Source organism: Sus scrofa, chromosome 5 (genome assembly GCF_054392235.1).
Source record: "Sus scrofa isolate SSC_HxYL_T2T_F1_AM1 chromosome 5, Sscrofa_HxYL_maternal_Yorkshire_Landrace_v2.0, whole genome shotgun sequence".
NCBI classification, from domain to species: domain Eukaryota; kingdom Metazoa; phylum Chordata; class Mammalia; order Artiodactyla; family Suidae; genus Sus; species Sus scrofa.
In genome coordinates, this window is record NC_139387.1 from 99,414,308 (window position 1) to 99,427,295 (window position 12,988).

Consider the following 12,988-nt stretch of genomic DNA (forward strand, 5'->3'; position numbering starts at 1 on the left):
CTTTCTGAAATCTTAGTCTCAAAATTATGGGAGGGGGAGTTTCTACTGAGTCTTACCTAACTGAAATAAGGAATTCAGAGCAAACTGTCTTTTTTTTTTTTTTTTTTAAACAGCCTACGCCAGAGCCACAGCAACACCGGATCTGTGACCTACGCCACAGCTCACGACAGCACCAGATCCTTAACCCACTGAGCAAGGCCAGGAATCGAACCCACAACCTCATCGTTCCTAGTCGGATTCGTTCACCACTGCGCCACGACAGGAACTCCTCTGTCTTCTTCTATTACCAGTCTTACCACAATTAATGCTGTTAATAATTCTAGAATCTTAGATTTGTAGAATTATTAATAAACTCTCAATTGTTTCGTATAATTATTCTGTTTTTATAAAGAATTTAAATTTCACCGGGTTTCATAACCATATCATTCTGGGACATTTACAATGATTAATCTTAATACTCAAGGACACTAATAATTTTGAGAGAATTATTATATCTTTTTATTTTTTTATTTTTTATGGCTGCACCTGTGGCACATGGACATTCCCAGGCTAGTGGTCAAACTGCAGCTGCGACTGCTGGCCTACATCACAACCATAACAATACCAGATCCAAGATGCCTCTGCAGCCTATGCTGCAGCTTGTGGCAATGCTGGATCCTTAACCCACTGAGAAAGGCCAGGGATTGAACCTGCATCTTCACAGACACTATGTTGAATTCTTAATTTGCTCAGCCACGACAGGAACTCCTTATGTCTTTATACTTTATTACACTTTTTATTGTGATATATTTGTAGATTCACATGCAGTTCTAAAAGCTTATACAGAAGAATCCCATGTGCCCTTAATCCAGTCTACTTCAGTGGTAGCATCTTAAAAATTATAGTCCAAAGTCCCAACTAAGATATTGATACTGATATAGTTACAATATAGAAATTCTCATCACCACAAGGATGCCTTCTAGTGCCCTTTGATGGCCATGCCCACTTTCCCTCCACTCTTCCCCTCTTAATCCCTGGAAACCACCAACCTATTTTCCATTTCTGTATTTGTCATGTCAGTGACATCATATAAATACAATAAAACAGCATGTAACCTTTTGGGACTGGTGTGGTCCATCCAGCCTCATTTTCTCGAGGTTACTCCAGATTGTCACATGGTTGTGGGTGGTTTTACTTGTTGAAGGACATCTGGGTTATATTGTTTGTGGCTATTATGTGCAAAGCTGCTTTAAACATTTGTGCACAGGTTTCTGTGTGAACATAAGTTTTCAATTTTCTGGGATAAATGCCCAAGAATGTAACTGCTGGGTCATATGGTGGTTATGCGTTTAGCTTTTTAAGAAGCTGCCAAACTGTTTTCCAGAGTAGCTCTAGCATTTATATCCCACTAGCAATATGTGAGTGATCTGCTTTCTACACATCCTGGCCAACATTTGGTGTTGTTGCTATGATCTTCTCCTTTCAGTTATTGTAATAGCGGTGGAGTGATATTTTGCTACAGTTTAATGTGCATTTCCCTAATGGCTAATAATGTTGACTATATTTTTGTGTTTATTTGTATATTTTCTTATCTTATATGAAATCTGTATACTCTCATTGGTAATAAACCTCTTCATGTTTTTGGTACATTTCCTAGTGGGATTTAAAAAAAACAAGTTGACTGCTGCGTTTTGAGAGATTTCATATATTCTAGATTCTAGTTTTTGGATATGTGGTTGGCACATATTTTCCCTCACTTTGTAGCTTGTATTTTTTTTTTATACTAACAGGATATTTCCTAGAACAAAATTTTTAAGTTTGATAAATTTAAGTGATCAATTTTTCCTATTGTGGATTTTACTTTTGGTGTCAAGTCTATGAGCCACACATACTTTCCTAACCCCTAGATCACAAAGTCTTACTCCTCTGTTGCTTTTCTTAAAGTTTTACAGTTTTTCAGTTATATGTAAAGGTGTGATCCATTTTGAGGTAATCTTTTTATAAAATGGGAGACCTAAGTTGTGGCGCATTTTGGCCTGTGCTCCACAACATTTGTAGAAAGACTCTTCTTTCATTGTATTGTTGGCACCTTTGCCTTTAAGAAGTTAGGTTTATTTGTGTGGGGATAGTTCTGCTTCTATATCCTGTTCTATTGATTTATGTTTCTATCCCCATGCTAATGATAATGTTTTACCTATATAATAGGCCTTGAAATTAAGAGGCTGATTCCTTGAACTTTATTCTTCTCTTTCAAAATGGTCTTTAGCTATTCTTATTCCTTTGCATTTTCATCAAAATTGATAATGATATTTTTATATCTACCAAAAAAAATTTTCCTGGGATTTTGACAGGAGTTGTGTTAAACCTATATGTATTGGGAGTTCCCGTCGTGGCGCAGTGGTTAGCGAATCCAACTAGGAACCATGAGGTTGCGGGTTCGTTCCCTGGCCTTGCTCAGTGGGTTAAGGATCCAGGGTTGCCATGAGCTATGGGTGTAGGCTGCAGACGCAGCTTGGTGTAGGACAGGGTCTACAGCTCTGATTAGACCCCTAGCCTGGGAACCTCCATATGCTGTGGAATTGGCCTTAGAAAAGGCAAAAAGACAAAAACAAACAAACAAACAAAAACCCTATGTATTAATTGGAGGATAATTGACATCTTTACTATGTTAAATCTTCTGTGAATACAATATGACTATTTCGTTAGGTTTTTTTTGATTCAGTTATATAGTTTTCTGCATCAATGCATTACATGTATTGTTAGACTTGTGTCTAAGCCTTTTTTCTCTCTTGCTTCCTTCCTCCAATCCTTCCTCTTCCTGTCTTTTTCTCTTTCCCTCTCATCTTCAAGTGGTATTAAACAGTATCATAAATTTGGTCCCCTGTGTTTATGGGTAGCATATAGATACAACTGATTTTTGTATACTTTTTGTATACTTTCTTGTTTACCTCTATCTTGTGACTTTAATTGAATTCATTCAGTAATTATTAGTCAATTTTAATAGAAACTTTGGGATTTTGTGTGAAGTATTATGTCTCCTGCAAATAAGGAGAATTTTATTTCTCCTTTCTATCTTTATAGCTTTTATTTCCTTTTCTTGCATGATTGCACTGGCCCGAATTTCCAGAGCTATGTTGAATACGGGTGGTGAGATTAGCTATCTTTGCCTTGTTCCTGATCTAAAAGGGAAAGCATTTGGTCTTTTGCCACTAAATATCATGTCGCCTGTGGGTTTTTTTTTTTTTTTTTTTTTTTTTTTTAATAAATGTTCTTTATTGCGAATGGAGGATATCTTCTATTTCTCTTTCTGAACAGTTTTTATTGTGAATGGGTGTTAAATTTTGTCAAATACCTTTTATGCATTAAGTGATATATTTATGTACTTTTTCTTCTTAGGTCTGTTAATACGGTAGGTTACACTGCTAATTTGTTTTTGGTTTTTTTTTTTTTTGTCTTTTTAAGGCTGTACCAGCGGCATATGGAATTCCCAGGCTAGGGGTCAAAGGTTGCAGCCATTGGCCTACACCACAGCCATAGCAACACAAGAGTCAAGGGGATCTGCAACCTACACCACAGCTCCAGGCACACTGGATCCCTAACCCACCAAGCAAGGCCAGGGATCAAACCCGCATCCTCATGGATACTAGTTGGGTTTGTTAACCACTGAGCTATGACGGGAACTCCCTACACTGTTAATGTTCAAATATTGACCCAGCTGGGTTTTTATCACTGGAATAAACCCCACTTGGTCATAATGTATAATTCTTTTTATATATTGAATTCAATTTGCTAATTTATTAAAAATTTTTGTGTCTACATTCATGAGAAATATTGGTCTATATTTTGTTTATGTTGGTGCTAATTTTGATATCAGGATAATATCTGCTTCAGCACAGTGAATTGGCAAGAGTTTCTCCCAATAGATTTTCTGCAAGAGTTTATGTGAAAGTGGTGTTAATTATTTTTTAAACCATTGGTGGAATTCTCCACTGAAATCCTTTGCTTTCCTTTTTTTTCTTTTGACCTTATAGTTATAAATTCAGTGACTAATTGCTCTGGTACTATTCAACTTATCCACTTCAGTTCAATGAGTTGGGTTGCTTTGGTCCATTTTATCTATATTGCTAAATTTTTTAAGTGTAGAGTTTATAATAATTCCTGAATATTCTTTTGATGTCTGCAGTGTAGGTAGTGATTTCTCTGTTTCTTCATTGATATTAATAATTTGTATTTTCTGTTCTCTATCAATGTTGATAGCTTGTCAGTTTTATTAATCTTTTCAAAGAATAAGCTATTTGTTTTGTGATATTATCACTTCTCAATTTTATTGTTTTCAACTCTTATACTTATTTTCTTCCTTTTCCTTTGTGGGGTTTATTTGAACGTCTGGTCCAGGTTTTTAAAGTGAAAGTTGAGATTAGCAATTTGAGACTTTCCCTTTTTTTCTAATGTATGTATTTAGTTCTATAAATTTCCTTCTAAGTAGTTTCAACTATGTCACATAAACTTCATTATGATGTATTTCAATTTAAATTTTGCTTCACCTTAATGTGTTGGTTTTTAATTGCCCTCGAGGCTTCCTCTTTGACCCATGAATTATGTAGAAGTGAGCTATTCAGACTCCAAGTGTTTTATTTATTTAATAAATGGACACTGACTTTCTCTGCTTTTCTTGAGATGATCACATGTATTTTCTGTTCTTTTCAAATAAGTAGAACTTTTAACTTTTTCAATCAACAGTTTGTCTTGTGAAATTAATTTCTGACTTCAATTTTTCACTGATATCACATGTGCTAATGCTTATCGCATTGTTTCAGTTATTTATGTTAAAATAGTTTTTTCCTGTTTATTTTTAATAATTACATTGAGAACTCAGCACTTCTATCTGATTAGCTCTTTGACTACAATCTGAAGACTTTTAAACAATGTTTCTTTCGTTATAATTCAGGTATGAAAACTTACTATTTTTTGAGTAACCAAAGAAATACCTAGATTTTTAAAAAATTATCAATTACATGAATTAATTCTGTATTTTTGAGGGTGGTTTCTAATTTTATCATCTTATGATAAATGTCCCCTGTTTGACACCTATTTATTTGTGAGAATTATTTACACATTCGTGATATTTTTGTAAGTTCCTTCAGGTAAAATTTCTTTTTTTTTTTTTTTTTTGTCTTTTTGCCATTTCTTGGGCCGCTCCCGCGGCATATGGAGGTTCCCAGGCTAGGGGTTGAGTCAGAGCCGAAGCCACCGGCCTATACCACAGCCATAGCCACGTGGGATCCGAGCCGCATCTGTGACCCACACCACAGCTCACGGCAATGCCAGATCCTTAACCCACCGAGCAAGGCCAGGGATCGAACCCGCAACCTCGTGGTTCCTAGTCAGATTCGCCAACCACTGAGCCACGACAGAAAGTCCCAGATAAAACTTGTTAAATTTAGTGATGATAAATATCATTTCCTATATGTTTGGACAGCAAATATCAAGCTATAAAGGAGGATATTAAGTCAGTTGTACAGCTTATGACATTAGCATAGTCAAGATAATTATTTGTTGCTGTCTCACCAGCAAGTATACAATTGCCACTGATAATGTCTGAATTACTTAGACTAACACCAGACCTTTTAGAAGCACTCATCTCTCCCTCCAAGCCAGGTAAGGTCAAGTAGATAAAAGCAGGCCTGTCCTTGGTGTATCCCAGGTGTCTACCAGAGACGGCCTCACACTGGTCAGTTTTGCCCTTGTACACAATACATGCTGGAAACTAAGAGACACAATAAACCCAAGAAAGAATCAGGCTCGGACAGTCTAGTGTGGGTACCCTGCTCAATTCCTCAGATATCTCCAGAATTCCTGCTAACAAGACCTCTAACCAGATAAAGTGCTTACCTTAAAAACATCAGGCTCGTGCTGAGCTGTACAGGGCAGTGGGGTCAAAACAGGCTTTTTCATCATAGAAAGGTGGCAATTTTTAAAAGGAAAATACCTTATTTGTTGTAAATTAAGATGTATAAAAGGAAGGTAAAATAATCTATATTTAGCAGCGCTCTTTCAATTTAGTAATTTTTTAATTTAGTAATTATATCATTTTACCACCCTTAAAAAAGTTTCCGTAAAATTCTCTATATCTTTACAGGGCTGATGAGTATAATGAAGCATTTAAGAGTTTGAATCCTAGAAACAGACTGTCTCCATTTGAATCAAGGCTTCTCTATGTAATAACTGTATGATTTCAGGCAAAATTAAACTGTTAAGTGGCCATAATAGTACCTATTTCACTGGCAATTTTATACATCAAGTAAGATTTTCTACATTAAGTACTTGGCACATATGCTGACACAAAAGAAGCACTCAATAAAGGTTGGGATTATTAGATAATGGATAGGGAAAGGATACCAGACAAAATTAAAAAGAAAATTTTAATGTTTAATTATTCATGTCTAACAATGGCAGATTTATTTTTATGTCTAGTCCTGTTTAATTCATTAGGAAACTTTTCATTCATGTAGCAGAATTAAATATTTATATATATATATATATATACATATATATATATATTTTTTTTTTTTTTGGCTTTTTAGGGCCGCATCCACTGCAAATGGAAGTTCCCAGGCTAGGGGTCGAATGGAGCTGCAGCTGCCAGCCTACACCACAGCCACAGCAACACAGGATCAAAGACGCATTTGCAACCTACACAACAGCTCACAGCAGTGCCAGATTCCCAACCCACTGAGTGAGGCCAGGGATCAAACCTGTGTCCTCATGGATACTAGCTGGGTTTGTTATCACTGAGCCATCATGGGAACTCCTGTATTTTTATTTTAAATTGTTAATAGTTGTAAAGATTTTATGTAGCCAAAACTTTAATTTGGTAGCTTAAGAAAAACTGAATGTCTCTTAGCAACCAGAGCTGATAGTATCCCTAACAAGAAGCATTTTATCTGTTCTGTTCTCCAACCTCCTTTCTCATTACTGAAACAATATAGATATAATTAAGGCCATTGCCTCGGATTCAAAAATGATATAGGAAAATAGAATGGCTGCAAAGTGTCCTTGGATGGGGTGACTTGCTCTTAGGGAGCACATTGTCTATATATTTGAGCAAAGATAAGATCATCTGATTTTTTTTTCCTATAACCCAATATATAAAAGGGCTGAAAATCTGCAGAACTTTTTTCTGTTCTTGGTTCTTCACATACAAGAAAAGTAAAATGACTCTAAAGTTTCCTTGGAGCAGGCTTTGTTAGGTATATAAAGCAAAATTTTTTTCTCGGAATACTTCGTCTTTAAAAAAATAAGACTGGGGGAATCAGAATATAGGAATGCCATTTTCTGGGACTACAAAAATCACATGTTAAATAAATCAATGAAATTGAAGCGTTCCTTTTTAATTCTGTGTGAAAACTCATTATGAGAAAGGAAAACTAATATTCCAAAAACAATAATGGCTTGGTTTTGTAATAAAGAGAGTCATGTTCAACCATCTCATTATCTGTATGTTTTCTGAAATGGCTGATGAGGAAATGAAAACTAGGATGCTTTTTGTTCTTTTCATTTGAAAATTCCAAGCAGGCACTCATCAAATAAACCTATATTTATTTTACTTCCAGTATCCATTAAAATATGTGAGGAGCCTGGGATTACAAAGGGAACTAAAGGAAGTAGTTACTACAGTAGGCTTTTGAATAAGTGCCAGCGGAACATTCTGCCTTTTCTAAGTGAAACCATTCTTTGAATTAAATTATTTCCACGGTAATTTAGCAGCATGAGCGTTTAGAAAAAAATGGTCCCTAAAATAACTGTTATTATGTACATCTACAGACATGGTGAGTCAAGATAAGGAGATGAGTTTTACTGAAATTTAATGTTTGAAATATTGATCAGGGTTCCGAGGAATCGTAGAGGAAATAAGGATTAAACTCAAAGAGTACGGAGCGGTCTTTGGGGGGCTGATTTTCCCATAGGTGATGCCAAAAAACCTTGAACCTGTGGAATCCCATTACTTTTCTAGAAATATTTTTGAAGGCAATATCCTCAATCTTGGGGGAAAAAATATACCAGTGGGATTCATTGTTTTCGTCTCAACTTTTGTTTATGATGAAAATTGCAACTGACCGTTTTCTACTCACATCCTTTTGTTTCTTTAAATATTTGTTGAGACTACACTTTTTAGGTCTCTGATTCTTGGTAAAATATTGTCATAGAAATATTATCATTTATATGTAATACTAGATATCTTGGTTTAGATATTCTTCATGGCTATCTTTCTCATCTAAAAATTTAGAGCCAAGTGCTCACTTCAGCAGCACATATACTGGAATTGGAAGGATACAGAGAAGATTAGCATGCACAAGGATGCCATGAAAATTCGTAAAGTGTTCCTTATTTCTGAAGATAAGGAAAGTGTGTATGTGTGTGTGTGTGTGTGTGTATACACACACACACACACACACACGACTGGGTCACTTTGCTGCACGGTAGAAATTGGCACAACATTGTAAATCGACTATAATTTTAAAAAACACCTCTGTATTTGATTTAAAAAATAGATCTAAAATAATACCAAGCATTTCATGAAGTTGATGGAGCTGTAACAAGGGCTCTTAATAAGCTTCAATAACTTTAAATATCACCAAGTTCTGGAAAAAGTGATGACGGGAGGTCCGTGAAGTATTCATATATTTCAATCTGCATCATTTGACACCTTGATTTTCAATCAACAGATCAAACACAATGAATTTAATTGGAAAAATTAGTATAAAACTAAAAAAAAAGTTAACAGCTAAATCAGTATATACATACAAATAGATACAGACAGATATTCAGATAAATAGATGATAGAAATTAAAAAATGGTGCTAATGTGATTTTAAAATGTTATCTATTTTCTCCTTCTAATTATTTTTCTGGATTTCTTTCTTTCAATGAAAACGACTATGCTTTCATATGTCAGTTCTCCCTAAATTTCTGTTAATTTTAGCTTCATGGAATTTTTTTTCAGCCATTGCTTCACAATATTGTACATAATACTCTCATACCCATTTAGGAATTTTTAGCGATTCCATAATTTTCTTTATTTAGAAAACATTCCTTGAATGTCTGGCAAATACCAGCGTGCACGGCAGTCTGGCCCTTGCCGTCAGCCTCCACTTGGAGTAAAACAGGAGCCACGGCCGCTGCAAACCCACAGCACCCCTGAGCTCCCCATGCCACACGAAGGATGGAGACCCGGAGAGAGCCACTCTGTGCTCTAGGAAACCTGGACGAACAGGCCTTCAGATAGTCAAGATATTACCAGGAGAAGATTTTATGTGCCCAATTCTTACATCTCATACCTAGAAAAACACTACAATCCTTCCTGGTGATGTCTGCCCCTTGTGGCTGGTGGTGACCTTCAGGGTGTCAGCAACAGACTTTTGTCAAATGCGTGTGAGCTGCACGCACCGCCCTTTCTCACATCCTGATATTCCCCCTTTTCCTCCTCGGGTGATATTTCAGCCCGGTCTGCAGTTAAGGGTAAAGAATGTTATGCTCCTCTGTAAATGCAGTCACCGCCGCGGGGGAGAGCCGCTGAGTCCTGCAGGCTGTGAAAACCTGGGATACTGGCCCTGACAGTGGAGATGTGTATCAAAGGAAGGATTTCAGGGGGCCCAGGCCTCTTTGGTTCCTTGCTCCCTGCCCTTCGTTGCAAAAACGCCTATACATCCTAGCTCCTCCCTCACCACCTTCGCGAGCTGTTTCACCCCAAATAAAACTTAACTCTCACCTTTCAGGTTGTGGATTGTTTTAGTCCACACTGGCTACTCATCCACAGAGTGAAAATGTGTCTTTATCAAGCTTACACTTTAAAAGACATTTAAAAATAAACAATGTTAAATACACACTGTGTTGGGATAAGGCTAAGGAAGCATAACAGAAAATACTGGAGCAGGTTTGAACTCTTAGGTAGAACGATCAGAGAAAGAAACACTGAGAAAGTGATCCTTGAGGAAAAACTGAAAAAAGAGAGAGAAAAAGAGGAAAAACAAAACAAAACAAAAAACCCAAAACATTAATACTACTAAAGGCTAAGCAAGTGAAAAGGCCCTAAGGCAGAAGCATGTTTAATGGTCCTGGAATAGCAAGAAGGCCAGAGAGGTGGCACCGTACAGAAAATGAGGGGAAAGATTTTATCAAAGAACTCCCTAAGCCTGGTATGTAAAGCTCTCTTTCATCTTACCCTCTTCAACTAGCATTCTGTTAATGAACACTCTGCTTATGCCCAAAGGCTGCCTGAGCCTTCGCATCTTTAAGAATTTACTCTTTTCATCCTCCTTGGATATTTTATACTCTTTTCTTTACCTATGTAAACAATCTGTACATTGTCAAGTAAAAGACTATCTCTGATGAATTTTCTTTTCTCTGACCCTCTTAGAGAACCACTCCTTTTTCTTTCTCTTTCGCACATGCCTTTATGTTGGCATAATGTATTTATATTTTTCTATCTCCAGATCTAAAATTATAAGCTGAGAAATGAGGAACTGTCTTCATAGCTTTCTGTATCCTATAGCAACCAGAGTCCCTTGCAGTTAAGTCGATTTTTTAAATGGATTTAGTCATAGTTGCCTGTCTCAGTAAAGGGAGTGATTTAGTCTTTCATTTGACAAACACACACTGAATTCTTACTAAATATTGCATAGAGAAAAAGAAAGTCCAATCTCCAGTGACAAAAGATAGCAATCTAGTACAGAGGTCCACTGGTAAATGTGCAAGTACAATAGAGCCTCCTAGGTGCCTAGTTAGAGACACACACAGCAGCGTGGATGTGTTACTCTAGGTCCTCCGAGCAGCAGATGCTGAGACAGGATTAAATGTGTAAAGATGCTCCTAAGGGAAATACTCTGAGAGAACATGGGGAGGAAGTGCAGAGATTTGAGAAGCATCAGATCATGATGCAGGTCTGACTCTGAGTGGAAGAGAGAGGGAGGGACAAGTGGGTGAGTTTCCCGGACTTCTGCGTCATCTATGGAAACTCAGCAAAGCACAAGAGTCCCCGAGGCAAAGCCTGAGTCTCCAGGCTTCCGTCTACAAGGACGAGCCTGCATTCATCTCGCCACACTCCCTCACGGACTGCACGTGGCCTCTGAGAGTAGCCTGGGCGCAGAAGCAGCCATGGGTTACAGAGGACAGCAGCTGGATTCTTGGTTGGAGATACTCCCTGCAGTGCAAGGTGGGTCAGACATAGCCTCCGGGCTGCCATTCTGCGGAAGCACACTGGATGCAGATTTGAACTGAATCAAGGGACGACCCTCCAGAGTAATCCACGGGGAGTTGTGTCATGAATCTCTATCAAGGTAGCTCCATGCAGGATAAAAGAGGGAAATAAACTGGGAAGGCACTGAGGCATGACGTGCACTGCACGTAGAGAGTAGGTGGAAACCACATAGAGAGCAGGTGGCTAGAGCATTGAGTATGAAGGGAGTGTGGCGAGTAAGGGAAGTGAGAGGGAAATGTGGCAGAGGGCATGTCACTAAGAGCCCTATAAAAGGCATCTGGGTTTGATCTTCAAGGAGAAGAATTGTCTGAGAAGGACTTTTAGCCAAGGTAATTGCATGACTAATACTCTTAAAGTACAGAAAGTGATCCTGCTACCATTTCAGCACTAGTCAGGTTTTCAACGTACATTAAACAAGAGGCTTTGAAGAAGGTCCACTGAGTTTTGAAATAATCATTTTAAGTTTTGTTCTGAAAGAATTAATACCACCCCCTATAAGAATCTAGACTTTAAAATTCAAGGCTCCCCAAAAAGAAGGCATTTAGAATTAGGTAGCTGGGATTCTCCTGTATTAGAGGCTGTTTTGTTAAACAAAATAAAGTAAAAACAAAAAAGAACAACTTACAAAAATCTCTGAAGAGTTTCTGGAGAGTTTCTGATGTGCTTGGACAAAAGCTTAATGCAGCAGAGAGATGAGCTAGAGTATTTGTAAACCTGTTGGGCATCCTTTGCCATATTGTTTAAGGACTTTCCAAATCTTTAGTCTTCTACTACAGAAATATCACTGAGTGTGATACGCACCATTGTTAAACACAGTAGGATATGTTTAGTCCTACCCAATCTGGGATTGCCTAAAAAAAGAGTTTCCTATAATTCCAGCAACTACCATTAGATGACAACATAAATGGTTCTGGGAATGCTATTCAAGGATTCTTTACTGAGTGTAGTTATTTGAGACAAAGATTATTCACATGCTCCAAAATCTTAATTTTTTCTTTCTCATAGAAAGCTTTACTAGATTAAAGATGGTCCCATGATCCCCACTAGCTACGGACTAATATTCTTAGTCATCAGTCAGACCAGTCAATGAGAAAGACACAGAGATACTATGAATTAACTAAAGGAAAAATGCTTCCTACTCATTGCATATACAGATACACACATACGTACAAGCATCTATAAAATGAAGCCATACAAAGAATGGTTCTGCATGGCATTTGAGTGTTAGGAGCAGTGGTTCTGAACGGAAGAGAAATTTTATACCTACCCTAGGGAACATCTGGCCATGTCTGGAGACATTTCAAAATTTCACGTTAAAGAGGGCTGCTACTCACATCTAGTTAGCAGAGGCAGGTATGCTGATAGGCAATGGTCATACAGGGCAACCTCCCATCCTCCGAGAATTATCCAACCCCAAATGTCAATAGTTTCCCAACTGAGAAATCCAGTCACGAGGTGTTCAATCAATGTGACCCTAACTATATGTCACCCAGCCCTGGTCTGAGAAGAAAACAGATACCAGCGCAGGTTGTTACTAAACGACTGAGACAAACACAGTCCTCGCGATGAGAGAAGATCCTACCTTCACTCCATGTAACACAAGCTATTTTTCACCTGACGTGTATCTCTCTGACTAGGGAAACAGCTGAATAGTTGCTCCTAGCTTCAGTACCAGAGAGAACAGGGACAGTGTGGAGAAAGCTGACTTGGACTTCTGGGGAGGACGTGGCTGCATAGACAATCCCATCATCCC

General features: G+C 37.7%; 1 protein-coding gene and 1 pseudogene across 11 annotated transcripts in view; one reads left to right on the forward strand and one right to left on the reverse strand.

Moving 5' to 3' along the window:
• Positions 1-12,988, reverse strand: part of LOC146403580 (uncharacterized) — a 688,950-nt gene that overhangs the window by 661,028 nt on the left and 14,934 nt on the right. The window lies entirely within an intron of this gene.
• LOC146403583 (U6 spliceosomal RNA) lies at positions 8,273-8,372 on the forward strand (annotated as a pseudogene).